The sequence below is a fragment of the Hippocampus bargibanti genome, linkage group LG02 (assembly GCF_051943395.1).
Source record: "Hippocampus bargibanti isolate YZ-2025 linkage group LG02, ASM5194339v1, whole genome shotgun sequence".
NCBI lineage: Eukaryota > Metazoa > Chordata > Actinopteri > Syngnathiformes > Syngnathidae > Hippocampus > Hippocampus bargibanti.
Window position 1 is genome coordinate 17070173 of NC_142735.1, and position 12092 is coordinate 17082264.

The 12092-nt window shown below is 39.4% G+C and overlaps 1 protein-coding gene across 2 annotated transcripts in view; it reads right to left on the reverse strand.

Annotated features, from left to right (window-relative positions):
• Window positions 1-784: 784 nt before the first annotated feature.
• hspa9 (heat shock protein family A (Hsp70) member 9) overlaps window positions 785-12092 on the reverse strand; it is a 79154-nt gene continuing 67846 nt past the window's right edge. Inside the window, exons 18-19 of one of the 2 annotated variants that reach the window (XM_088989684.1) lie at window positions 5856-5951; window positions 785-1312 (exon numbers count right to left, since the gene is read on the reverse strand). The gene's annotated coding sequence lies outside the window, so the exon portion shown is untranslated. The remainder of the gene's footprint in view (window positions 1313-5855; window positions 5952-12092) is intronic. The other variant, XM_088989685.1, reaches the window with a different exon arrangement.

Below are 12092 nucleotides of genomic sequence, written 5' to 3' on the forward strand. Positions count from 1 at the left end.
ACATTGTCCATCTTTTATGTTACGGTGTATTGTTTTTAGGATTTTATATTGACTGATTTGTAAGGTGTTCTGTAACGGCGGCAGCGGTTGTCAAAGTGCGACATAAGGATGTATTGGATTGCAGTATACATTGCTGTCATCATTCTTTCACTGGCTATTGCACTTGAAAAGTTGACACGATGTTTTCGACATGTCACCAAAGCCGAGTCAAACCACTGATTGCTAAACATTCTCATTTCATCAGGAAGCACAAGACTGAGAAGCGGCCCTGTAATACAACAAACACACTGGTGCGTAGCAGAGATGAAAATAGATGCAATCCTGTCGTTACCTTGTTCTCAAAAGCAGAGAAGCATAGCTCTGGATATTTGCCAATGTTGCAAGGTACATGTTTGCAGCACAAGCACAGTTTACTTTCAATCAGAAGCCCTGTCTGCTTGATAATGCTGGATAAGAAAAAACAAAAATGAGTAGGTGAGTGAGATAAAACCTGAGGCTTATTGTGTCCCCTCTGAATCCAATTTTAATTATTTAAAGTGCATGCAATAAAAGCATGCATGGCCTGATGAATATTCCAAATCATTATGATGAAAAGTTGATCACAATTAATCTTCCATTTAGAATGTAAACTTGAATATCTCATTATCATTGTGGACATGATAAAAGGAAGTGGATTCACCAGCATGGCAGATGCCAAGTTCAAAGTCCGTTGCAGGATTTTACCATTGTAAAAATTTCAATTGTAGGACAAGACAACAGTTGGGCATAATAAATGAACTGTCTGTGTGCTTGAAATCCATTTATTATCATATGTTATACAGTATGTTTACAATTTCTTTGATTTAAAATTCCTTATCATGCCTCCAACCCATAGTTGGATGAAAAGCTTTGCACTTTATTAGTCATGAATACAATCTCTATTATTTTGGAATAGTCCTGGAATAGTCCTAGAGAGCCAAATAGAACTGGCACTGGCTTATGTCCTCTTGTGGCTACAGAACAAGCAACTCTATGAACTTAATAAAGATGAAGATGCACAGGAACACTCCCAAACACAAAATGGTCATCGGCACAGCAATATTCAAAAAAAGCAAACCTATACTCACCATTTGATGACAATGCTCTGATCTTGCAGTGAAATGGGTATCTCTTTCCCTACTTTACATCACAAAATAATTCACTTGGTCATTGTGTGAAATTCAGCCATTTTGTATTACAGATGATGGCCACCGGTAAGTCCTGCAGATGGCAGGTAGGGTACATATCTTCAGCCAGATGACCTGCCAGGATGTCTTCTGCAGGTATGTCATACCTGAAAGATTTTGATTTTGATCAGCGATCATGAATCCTTTTACTTACCGGGATGTCACTAGGATTAGACAAGCATTACTATTTTCAATTTTTTTATTAAAAGTTGACTATACTCGTTATAATGCACCAAAGGAAAATGCACTGTGCTGTATATTTTCGTCTCCTGGATCGGGCTTCAAAAAGTCCCTCTTACTTTGATCTGGACCATATAAACCATGTGAACAAAGCTTGCAACTTAAATAATTTACTTTACATGCATTGATTATGAGTGTTAACCGAGATCATTATTTGCAGTTTTTCCAGGAAAAAGTAGTAGATGCTGTATTTCACAATTTCTTGAATATCTGGCTTTTTAATACAATGTGCAATGCCCCTTCTGACAATATAAAATTGCAGCAAAAGTGAAATTCCTGAAATCACCCTTCTTGCATTGATTTTGACGCATTCTAGATATAACACATAAGGAAGAGAAAAGAAGCAGAAATTCATTCACAACATGGACCCTATGTGGCCTCGTCGGTTCAGAGTGAAACAGCTACACAGCAACGCATAACATTTACAGCTTTTCAAAGGGAAACAATTTTCAACACAGAAAAAAATGGCCACAAGGCATCTCAAATGTCACAATACAGCGGGGAACACGTGAGCATTTGCCAATAATGGACCACTTTGTGCATGCAGTGAACCCCCACATCTCAGCGCTGCACCTTTAACAACCTCCCATATTCACATTTTTGATACAGTGCTGAAAAACAGACCGTTTTGCTCTTTCTGTGAGGATACAAAATGCTATGAAAATGACCTGTTTCTGCGAGACAAACCATATGAACAACAGAAGTAGCTATAAATGATTTATACACTAGGTGAGTCATTGGTTTATTGACTTCACTGTTCAACATTGATTTGTCTGTGCAGGATGGATCCATAATGACCAAAATGGAACCATGTACACATTTTGTCAACACACATTTATTGTCCAACTGTATTTACTAACGAAGCAAAATTTGAGTTGATTCATTTGTCAGAGCCGGCAGCATAGTAGGCATCCTCCAAAAAAGTAAATGTAATTCCTGGCTGCTCATTCATGTGTTACAGTCACTAGATGCTTGCAGTGTGTGTGTGTGTGTGTGTGTGTGTGTGTGTGTGTGTGTGTGTGTGTGTGTGTGTGTGTGTGTGTGTGTGTGTGTGTGTGTGTGTGTGTGTGTGTGTGTGTGTGTGTGTGTGTGTGTGTGTGTGTGTGTGTGTGTGTGTGTGTGTGTGTGTGTGTGCGTGTGTGTGTGTGTGCGTGCGTGTGCATGTGTGTGTGTGCGTGCGCGTGCGCGTGCGTGTGTGTTAAAATACAGGCTGGCGAGAGAATAAGCAGTGATGCATGTAGAATTCAAATCAAACACATTGAAGAAAAGTTACCTTATTTCCACAGCTTAGATCTGATAAATAACCTAAAAAGCCACGATTGACACATAAGTACCGGTATATATAAAAGATGTTTTTGTGGACTTTACTCTAATACAAGGTCCATAAAGACTTCTGTTGTGATTGCTATTCCATAGAACAACTCTAATCCATTGACTTGTGCCCCTCCAATCTCAAAATTACGGGTGTGTCCGAGTCGGGTTGTGCAGTCATAAAATTAAACAAGCACATTGAACATGAATTTGGCAGTATTTTCAATGAATGGAGTGGTGCTTTTTTCAAGTTAATGCCCCATGGTATTCCTTTAACATTCATATTCATTCAGTACAGGACTGTGGATATATTTGGGCCAGTCAGTATGGAATTGTCTGCTGGTCAGGCAGCATTACCACCCGGGACAGAAAAAGGCCGGAACACCTGGTCAAGAGGGCCAGTTCTGTCCTGGGCAGCTCGCTGGAGTCTCTGGAAGAGGTGGGCAGCATACGGACGCTAGCTAAACTAAAACCTATGATGGACAGCCCCTCCCACCCGCTCCTGCCCATCCCGACAGCACTTGGTAGAACCTTCAGCCAGAGACTACTACACCCATGCTGCAAGAAGGAACAAGAATGGCGTCAAACCCCATGTGAAATGTCGATTCTGTGATTCTAACAATGTAGAGGACTGTGTTTGAAATCCAGAGGTAAAATAAAAACAACAATAAAGAAATCCAAAATTGGTGTTTATTGTCATTGTAAATTGTATTGAGAGACTGAATGTGAATCTATCTCTCCACGGGAAAATTTTGTCGCGTTGAAATAAGTGGATCAAATAATGGCAGAAAAACACTTGAGGAGGTAATTTAGAATTATGTTTGTGTTTTATTTTCTATATTTACTAATTGTCCATTTATCTTGGTGGAGCAGCATGTAAGTGCTAAGAACCAAAGATAAAAGCAAATTCTGTTGCTGTAAAAGCTTTAGAGCCACCTAATGCATCTCTTAAATAGGAAAGGTAGATTATGAGTGTTGGAGGCAATAGGAGCTGATTCGTTAGGGGGCGAACTGTAGACCAGTTGGTGTGCCTGTCAGCACAGGTATTAAGAGACGTGGATTCAAGGGGGTGTTTAAATACGTATACTGGGGAAGATCAACAATACAGGCAAATACAAATAGAGGAAGATATGTTGTGATGAAAGGGAGCTAATAGATAACTGGGTCGGGATAAAATGACTGCTTTAGATAAGGAGGAACGCTGAAGATGGACACTTGGGGGCGTTCTGTACTCTGAGGTTGAGATTGAGGTTGAAGGTAAGTTGAAGTTGAATTTGAAGTTGTATTTGAAGTTCAGTCTATTGTCTGCATATACTTGAGAACAAAAGACACATGGTTGTCTTCGGAATGGGAAGGAATTAGTCATCGTTCATGACACATCTTGTCATAAAACCACAAACTACGCTTTTGCCTTATTTGACCAATCGTCTCAAACTAACATCTTCTGCTAGCGGGCAAGTGTGGCTAACGAGCATCTGAATACGAGCCACAACTTACTAAACAGACAAAAGTACACCTCGTTGTACTCACATTTGGGTCATGAACTCATTGGTTAAGGAATAGAAGATGAGGTGAGTGTGACGACAAAGGTTTTCAGGACAATGGAGTTAATGTCGAGCACAATGGAAATGACCTTGAATGGGACGTAAAACAGGCAGGCGATGCAATAACAGAATACTACAATGCGTCTGGTGAACGTCTCGCTATAATTAAATGGAGGAGCAGGCTGAGCCTTGTTACAATGAGATTGTTCCCTTTTCATGTTTTTACCTCAGATACCGATGCCTCGTCATTTCATTTCTCCCTCCTGATCACAGTTCCACGTGCTACATAACGTCATATACATGGTTGGGCTGGCTGGGTCATTTCAGGTGGTGGGTTATGGGATATTCATGAGATATTCTTTGCGACAACACATTTATTTTGTGTTTCTCAATGCACCATTCGCGCATATTCTGTCCTTTTGAGTTGTTGATATAGGGAGAAAAAAACTTCAATTACTCAAGCGAGTTGAGGTCATAGTTTTATCCTCCAGGGAGATTACAGTGAAAGGTAAAAGTTGTAGTTTTTAGTTGAAGTTTGAAATATATCTTTTTTGACACCAGTTCTGGAACCTTTCTGACATACCTTGTAATATGTCACCCAGTCAGCCTGAAATAGGGATGATACTTTGACAGCCTCTCTGAAATTCAAACAGGATAAATAATGTTTTGCTGCTTGGTGACTGAGTGTACGCCTGCATGGCTGTCTGTTTAGAACTCTCTAAATGTGCATAAGATCAGTCAATCATTGAAGTCTTAGAAAGTCTGTCAGACGGCAGATCTCGCTTTCACTCTTTTGATGTCACTCTAAATTAGGCTGCTCCCTAGCTCAGTGTCTTTTTCATTGAAGTACACACAAATCCAAGCTTAACACACTTATCAACATGATATTTGCTTGTTGACAAAGTAATTCTTTACTATCTGAAATAGAATTTGAAAACCACAGCTATTTCTAAACATAAACAAGGCACCTATTTTGAGAAATATTTTGATTTCAGTGTAAAGCTTTAAACGTAATGACAAACGTAATCTGATCGACAGATCATGTTAAACTTAAATTGAATTGAATGCACCACAAATACAAGACATTTAATGTTTAAACAGAAAAACACTCATGTTTTTTGGAAATAATGTATAATTTTATAGCTGCAACATTTTCTCAAAATGCTGGAAAAATGTCATGTTTACCACTGTGATGGGTCACTTGGGAACTCAGAACACTAATTATTAATGCTTTGTAAGTGGATTGTTTTTCCTTTTCTTGCTAGATGTCCGTCTGTGGTCTTTGTTGTCATATTTATAATGGGAGACAGGTCTGGACTGCAGGAAGACCAGTCTACTTTCTAGACACTTCTACGACGCAGCCACACTTTTGGGAAATATGCAGAATCGGTTTTGGCATTGTTTTCCCGTAATGTGCAGTTGTGTCCATGAAAAATATATTGCTTGCATGATCACTTGCTTGAAATACCCTGATCGTATATAGCTTAATTTATGGTGTCAATTATCCTCAAAGTCATACCACATACCACACATGTGTTGGAGTCCGAACACTTACTGGGCTATTCCAGAAGGTATATTTTCTTCTGTTTAAAAAAGTGTTCTTCATTTATTTCGTTCCTTTGGGTCATTGTATTGTTGCGTCACCCATCATCTGTTGAGATACAATTGGCAGACAGATGGTCTTAAGTTGTCAAGCGATGCATATAGGCCTTGGGGTAGCAAAATCACAAACGGTTACTTTTTTTTCACCAAGCACAATAAATGTTTACAGGGTATGCACATTTGTCCATTCTGCCTATCCACGCGAGGATTGTCAGTGTGCTGGAGCTATTATCAGGCAATCGGGGGGTACATCCTGAACTTCTTGCCAGCCATCACGGGAAACATATAAATGAATAACCATTCACACTTTAACACAATTTAGAGTATGTGTCCCTCAAGCTGTGTTCCACTTTCCTTTCCTTATCAAAGCAAGCTCAACAAAAGCCTGATCATTCGTTTTTTGTTTTTTTGTTTTTTGTTTTGCAGAAGGCTGAAATGGAAAAACAATCAGAATTGGGGCACTTGAGGGCCGGAGTTTGACACTTGCGATTTAGAGTGTTAACCAACCATGAATGTTTTTGTAACCATGGAGGAAGCCAGAGTTACCTTGAGAAAATCCACAAAGGTTCTGGGAGAATAATCAAACTCGATACAGGAAGGCCGAAGCCGTTATTCAAAACCTTGACATGTATACTGTCAGGCAATGCGCTCACCAGTCAACCTTTGCCTAATTTTAAAGGTAAATAAATAAATTCCAGTGTGGCATTAGTTTACTTTGATGAAGACGAGATCACATTTTCTGATCAATTTTCGCAGAAGTTAAAGTCATTCCAAAGAGTTGACATACTTGCCCTTGTAACTATCGGAGTAACGATCAGGAACAGTTGGGACGAAATGTGTGCATCTTTGTGGCTAAATGCTGTCCTTTAGCTTGAGGCAGCAAGCAACAAAGCATATAACCTAGATGCTAATTTAAAATAGATTCTTTTCTGACAGACAGTGTATAGTAGGTGTTCAAATACAGTGAAGTCTCGTGATATCGATATCAGATATATTGATAGTCCCGGTTATATGGATACTATTTCTATGCACGCACGGAGAAAATTACATGCAAACAGGGTCGGATATATCGATAATCCCGGTTATATCGATATTTTTTCGGACTCCCTTGAATATCGATATAACGAGACTTTACTGTACCTGACATGTGGCCGACATGTCAGGTATTTGAACACCTACAATACACTGTCTGTAAGAAAATAATCTATTTTAAATTAGATATCAAGTAGACAGGATGAACTTAATACAACTAAACCTAGATTCTGTTTATCCTGTGGGATGCTGCTACCCAATTGTCTTTGCACACATGCACGTGTGTGCCGTACAACTAGTTATGTCCTGTGGGAACAAAGCTCCAAGTTAATGTTTTAATGTGCTGTGGCAGAGTGCGAGTAGCCCATGGGATACTCAGCAGACTTTGCAGCTCCAGGCTGACATACATGTGATTGAGTGAGACGTAGTTTGTTTATCCCCATGAAACAACTTTATATTACATCCAACAGGGAACAAAACCGATTTTGGTTCAATGACTATGATGTTCAGAGATAATTAACTTTAATCTAGTTGTTCTTATCTTAGAAAATGGTATGGTTTACAATTAATGGTTGCTTTCTCCCTTCACACACTACATATTCTCAGGGTATTCAAATGCGTGCAGCTACACTGTTCTAGTTAGACGTCTAGCATTATGAAGGTCGGCTTTGGTGCAATTTATTTATTAATTGTGCCCAGACTCCTGCAAAAAATAGCCACTTACACCTGCAAATACATGCTATGACACACAGATGCACAGCTAATCGGCCTATCCCATCCATCTTCGGGTAGGAAAACATAGACAAACAATCATTCACAGTCAAACAAGCGCAGTTTAGAGCATTCAATTAGCATATGATGCATGTTTTTGGAATGTGGGAGGAAACCAGAGAAAACCCACACAGGCACAGGAGAACATGCAAACCTCACATTGGTAAGCTGAATCGGGTAATGAACCCTGCACCTCTGTACTGCGGAGCTGATGTGCACACCACTGGACCATCATGTTGACGCAATAGATTTAAATTCCACTAATTGCACTTCACAACAAAAAGAACCGGTACTCTCACAAGAGTAGCTCATTTTAAAGGCCTTTTGTTGATTCTTTTTCATTGTTTTTGTCTCCAGCGAACGGCCCAATAGGCTTACTGAATACGAGTCAGTTGCTATTATATTTTTACAATGACATCAGCAGGCGGAGTGAAATCCTTAAGTCCTTGATGTGTGCTCAGAAAACTCACTCGAACTGTAGCACAGACAAGTCCACCAATTTTGTTCTTTAACATTGTGGTCCCAGTCATACACCCAGGATCTGTCATGATCTGGTTGGCGACCAACGGGGGGCGCTGTCGGCCCCGCCTGCACCTGCACAGGTGCTGGTCGTCCCGATCAGATTGGCGACCAACGGGTAGCGACGTCAGCCCTGCCTGCAGCCTCGCAGGTGCTGGTCGTTTTAATCACTGACACTTAAAAGGACACCCGGCACGACCATCCGCCGTCGGTTCATTGTTTGCTGCATGTTTGTTGCATGCATTGTGTGCAGTGCATGTGTTTGTTTAATCTTGGCGGACTTTTACACTTGGTTTTCTTTTGATACTTTTTTCCGTTCAGATCATTTTGATGTTTTACATTTTGTTCCTGCTGACCTTTATTTTAATACAATTTGTCAAAAAACCTCCTGCTCCCTCCTGCCTGCTTTTTGGGATCCGCACCCGCCATCACCACCTCGCAAACCGTGACAGGATCCTGCAGTTGGGTCAATGTCACTTTACTTTTTGGGACACCACACTTTTATAACTTTACAGTGGAATGATCTTAAAGTAACTTGGTGATATTACAACTAAAAGCGACAGTTTAAAGCTTCATATTTGCACTTCAACAGCAAGGTTTGCATATTCACAATATTTATTGTTTTTTTTTCCAAACTTTTCATTTTACCAGGATTATTTAGACAATTTTCCCATTTTTTTATATTCGATCATTGAATGTTGGATTGCTGCTTTTTGAAGATATTTTCTTTGGGGGCGGGAAGGGGGGAGGGATCATCAAAGAGCCACTTAGACTCTGGTCATGGTCCGCAATTACCCGTGGGCAGCTCTAAAAATGTCACAACAATATTACAACTCATTCTGAATACGGTGAAACCGCAGCAGACATGACAACTTCTCGGAACAGGTGAGGGTGACAAATTATCTCCACAACACCATTCATCATTTTCCCGCATCCCCATTGGGTTGAAATTTCTTCATCTGTCTTCCATCCACATCACTGTTGCTCGGCTACATTTTTGTTTTGCTATAGTCCCCACATCTGGAACGCCCCCACCTCCCACCTCCTTGACACCTATAGCCGACCCTTCTCAATTCTACGCTATCGTTGATGCAACCGTCGCTGAGAAAAGTATCTCCAATGCATTATCTTGTCGTCATTATCTGAATAGTGTCATGGACAATTTTAATTAGGTTTGACCGTGTTCATAATTTGAAGCATCTTCATGGAGGGAAAAAAATATTTTGGTAAAATCAGCAACTCTGAGCATGTTTTAGTGTCTGGTTTGACCTCCCATGACACGGATACAACTTTACTTTCCTCCATCATCCTCATATTCACTTTACAATACCCACTTCGGCTCGCTGATGTTTTTTTTCAATAAACAGTCTGTTCTCTCTTTAAACTAAATCCCTCAGCGCTACTGCAATACTCCTTTAAAAGGTAGCGGACTTCAATTCCTTCTCATGTGAGAATATACACTTTTGTTTCAATAAAGGCAAAACCTTTTTATACTCTGAATTGTTTTTTTTTGTCCTAAGGTAAATTTCAAGAGCGTTTTTTTTTTTTCATCTTAAAGATAGTGATTGACAGATGAAGCCTGCAGAGTACTTGAACAAACTCTCTGCATTGAAATAACATGGACTCAAAAAAGCAACATACGTATATATTCCACAAATGCAATATTAATCTGAATAAATTAGACCAGTGAGACTGTATCCGCTAGATATGGCTATGCTAAAGGGAATACAATACAATACCTGTTCAGTTTAATTTGTATATTGCTTTCGCAACAGCTCCAGCTATATAAAAAAAAGCATTTTACAGAACACTTAAAATATTATGTCCTAGAAATTTGAATATTGATCCATATTTAAGGCATACTGAATTATAAGGTGCACTGTATATGCTTTCGAAAATATGAAATGGTTTTCAGTGCACCTTATAATGCGGAAAATGTGACGGTTTGCATTTTGTATGCAGTGGTTGATCTTAAGTGATAGCGGTGGGTGTTTTGATGACACTTAGTTGTGGTGTGCATAAGTTCAAATCAGAGTTTCAAATGAACAGCGTGTCACCGCATAAAATGAATCATGGTGCCGCCTTCTCCCTCTGCCCCAGTACACCTCGGTGTTGTGAGTTGTACTATCCGATATAAAACATTACAAGTTTAACCTTCATCATTCGTTGTTGTCCAAGCCACTGAGACAAGAGTAGAAAGTCCTGCATCAGTTGTCTGAGCATACATCTTCATTCACAATGACCGCATGCACACAAAGAATCCAAAGACACACTGTTGAACAATTTTCTCTCCTTGAAAGAAACTCAATGCCATTAAGCTGCAAGCTGAAAGACGGACGGCCATATATCAAAGAGAATCGACCCATCATGGTTTGAACGCTACTTTGGTGACATTTATCAAACATACAGGGAGAACGCAAGGCTGAGCCCGGGTCACACTCTGAATACAAAATAGTTTGGAATATATTTTGAATACATTAGATGTTTTAGAGAAGGTCATAATCACTGTGTTTAATAGCTTATTGCACCATAACATTTCTATTCTAGTCTGGGAATGTCTGGTTTCAATGAAAGGAGACATTTTTCGCCCAAATACGTAATGGTCAGAAGGCCTGCATAGATCCCATTTGTATGTGTATGTCAAATGTTCTTGTCTTGACTCGATATTAAACTAGCTATCGATACAACCAGCATTTGAAGGTTGACTGTTATGAAAACATATCGGGCCGTGTTTACACACGTCCCGCTTCAGCATTTTTCAAGAAAATTTGTTTTTCACCTTTGAATGTATTTCACCTTTACATCAGTCGAACATGAACCCATTGCAGTGTTTTGTGATTGAGCGAAGAGGAGCACACCATCCATCCCTTTTATGATGAGTGTGCTGTCCTGTCAGTAAAACATTGATGGTTGTCTGGTAAGTTGTTTAATAAATTCATGCACCCTATTTCCTGATTAGATGTCCACTGTAATAACCGGTGTCCCTGAAAGGGTTAAAATATTGTCTTTTTTTGACTGTCTGGTCATGGAGGAGGATGGGTTGTGAGAAGTGGGGGGTCTATCATGAGCTTTTTTTAGGATTGGAAAGGCAACAGTAGCTCATCTATCAAGATCTGCCCACTGTTTGAGTCCCCCTGCGAAGAAAACAAACAAAAGAGTAAATCTTCTCTTCAGCCCCGCTGACATGTCGATCCGTAAACTTCAACTGATCCAGAACCTCATCGCAGGGGTTCTAAACACAACAGGGTCACACCACCGTTTTGCATTTGCATTTCAACCACCTCCTAAATACCCTGAAGGCCATCCTCCTGCATAACTGCCTGACATTCTCTTGATTGTCACCCCACCTGAAACCCTCAGATCCTCCCCCACCCACGAGGCTGTACCGTAATGTTATTAATGGTTTCAAAAGGCTTTTCCAAATAAAATGTTACACCATCTCAGCGGAAATGTATCATATCTGCATTATGATGTATCTATAAAGAGTGCCTTATTAACTTTGATTCTCCACAGATAATTAGATTATTCATGCTGTGTGTTCCAAAACAAATCAATTTAAGATAACATATTAACATTGATTATTCACTTATATCACTCATATGTATTGTTATACATATTTATGAAGACAATTGTTTGGTAGTTGTATTTTGTTGTGGTGTGTATATCATGTCTATGCGGTTTTACAAGGATGGTATATATATCTCTTAGAGTATTGATATATTTTATTTTACATTATTGCTATGTAGTGGTTCATTAACTTTTTGACTATGTTTATTATATGTTATTCTGTGTGAAGAATGGAGATGTATAAAATGTAGAGGGAGCGGGATTTAATAATTAAAGGAATTACATTTTTAACTATCAAAAT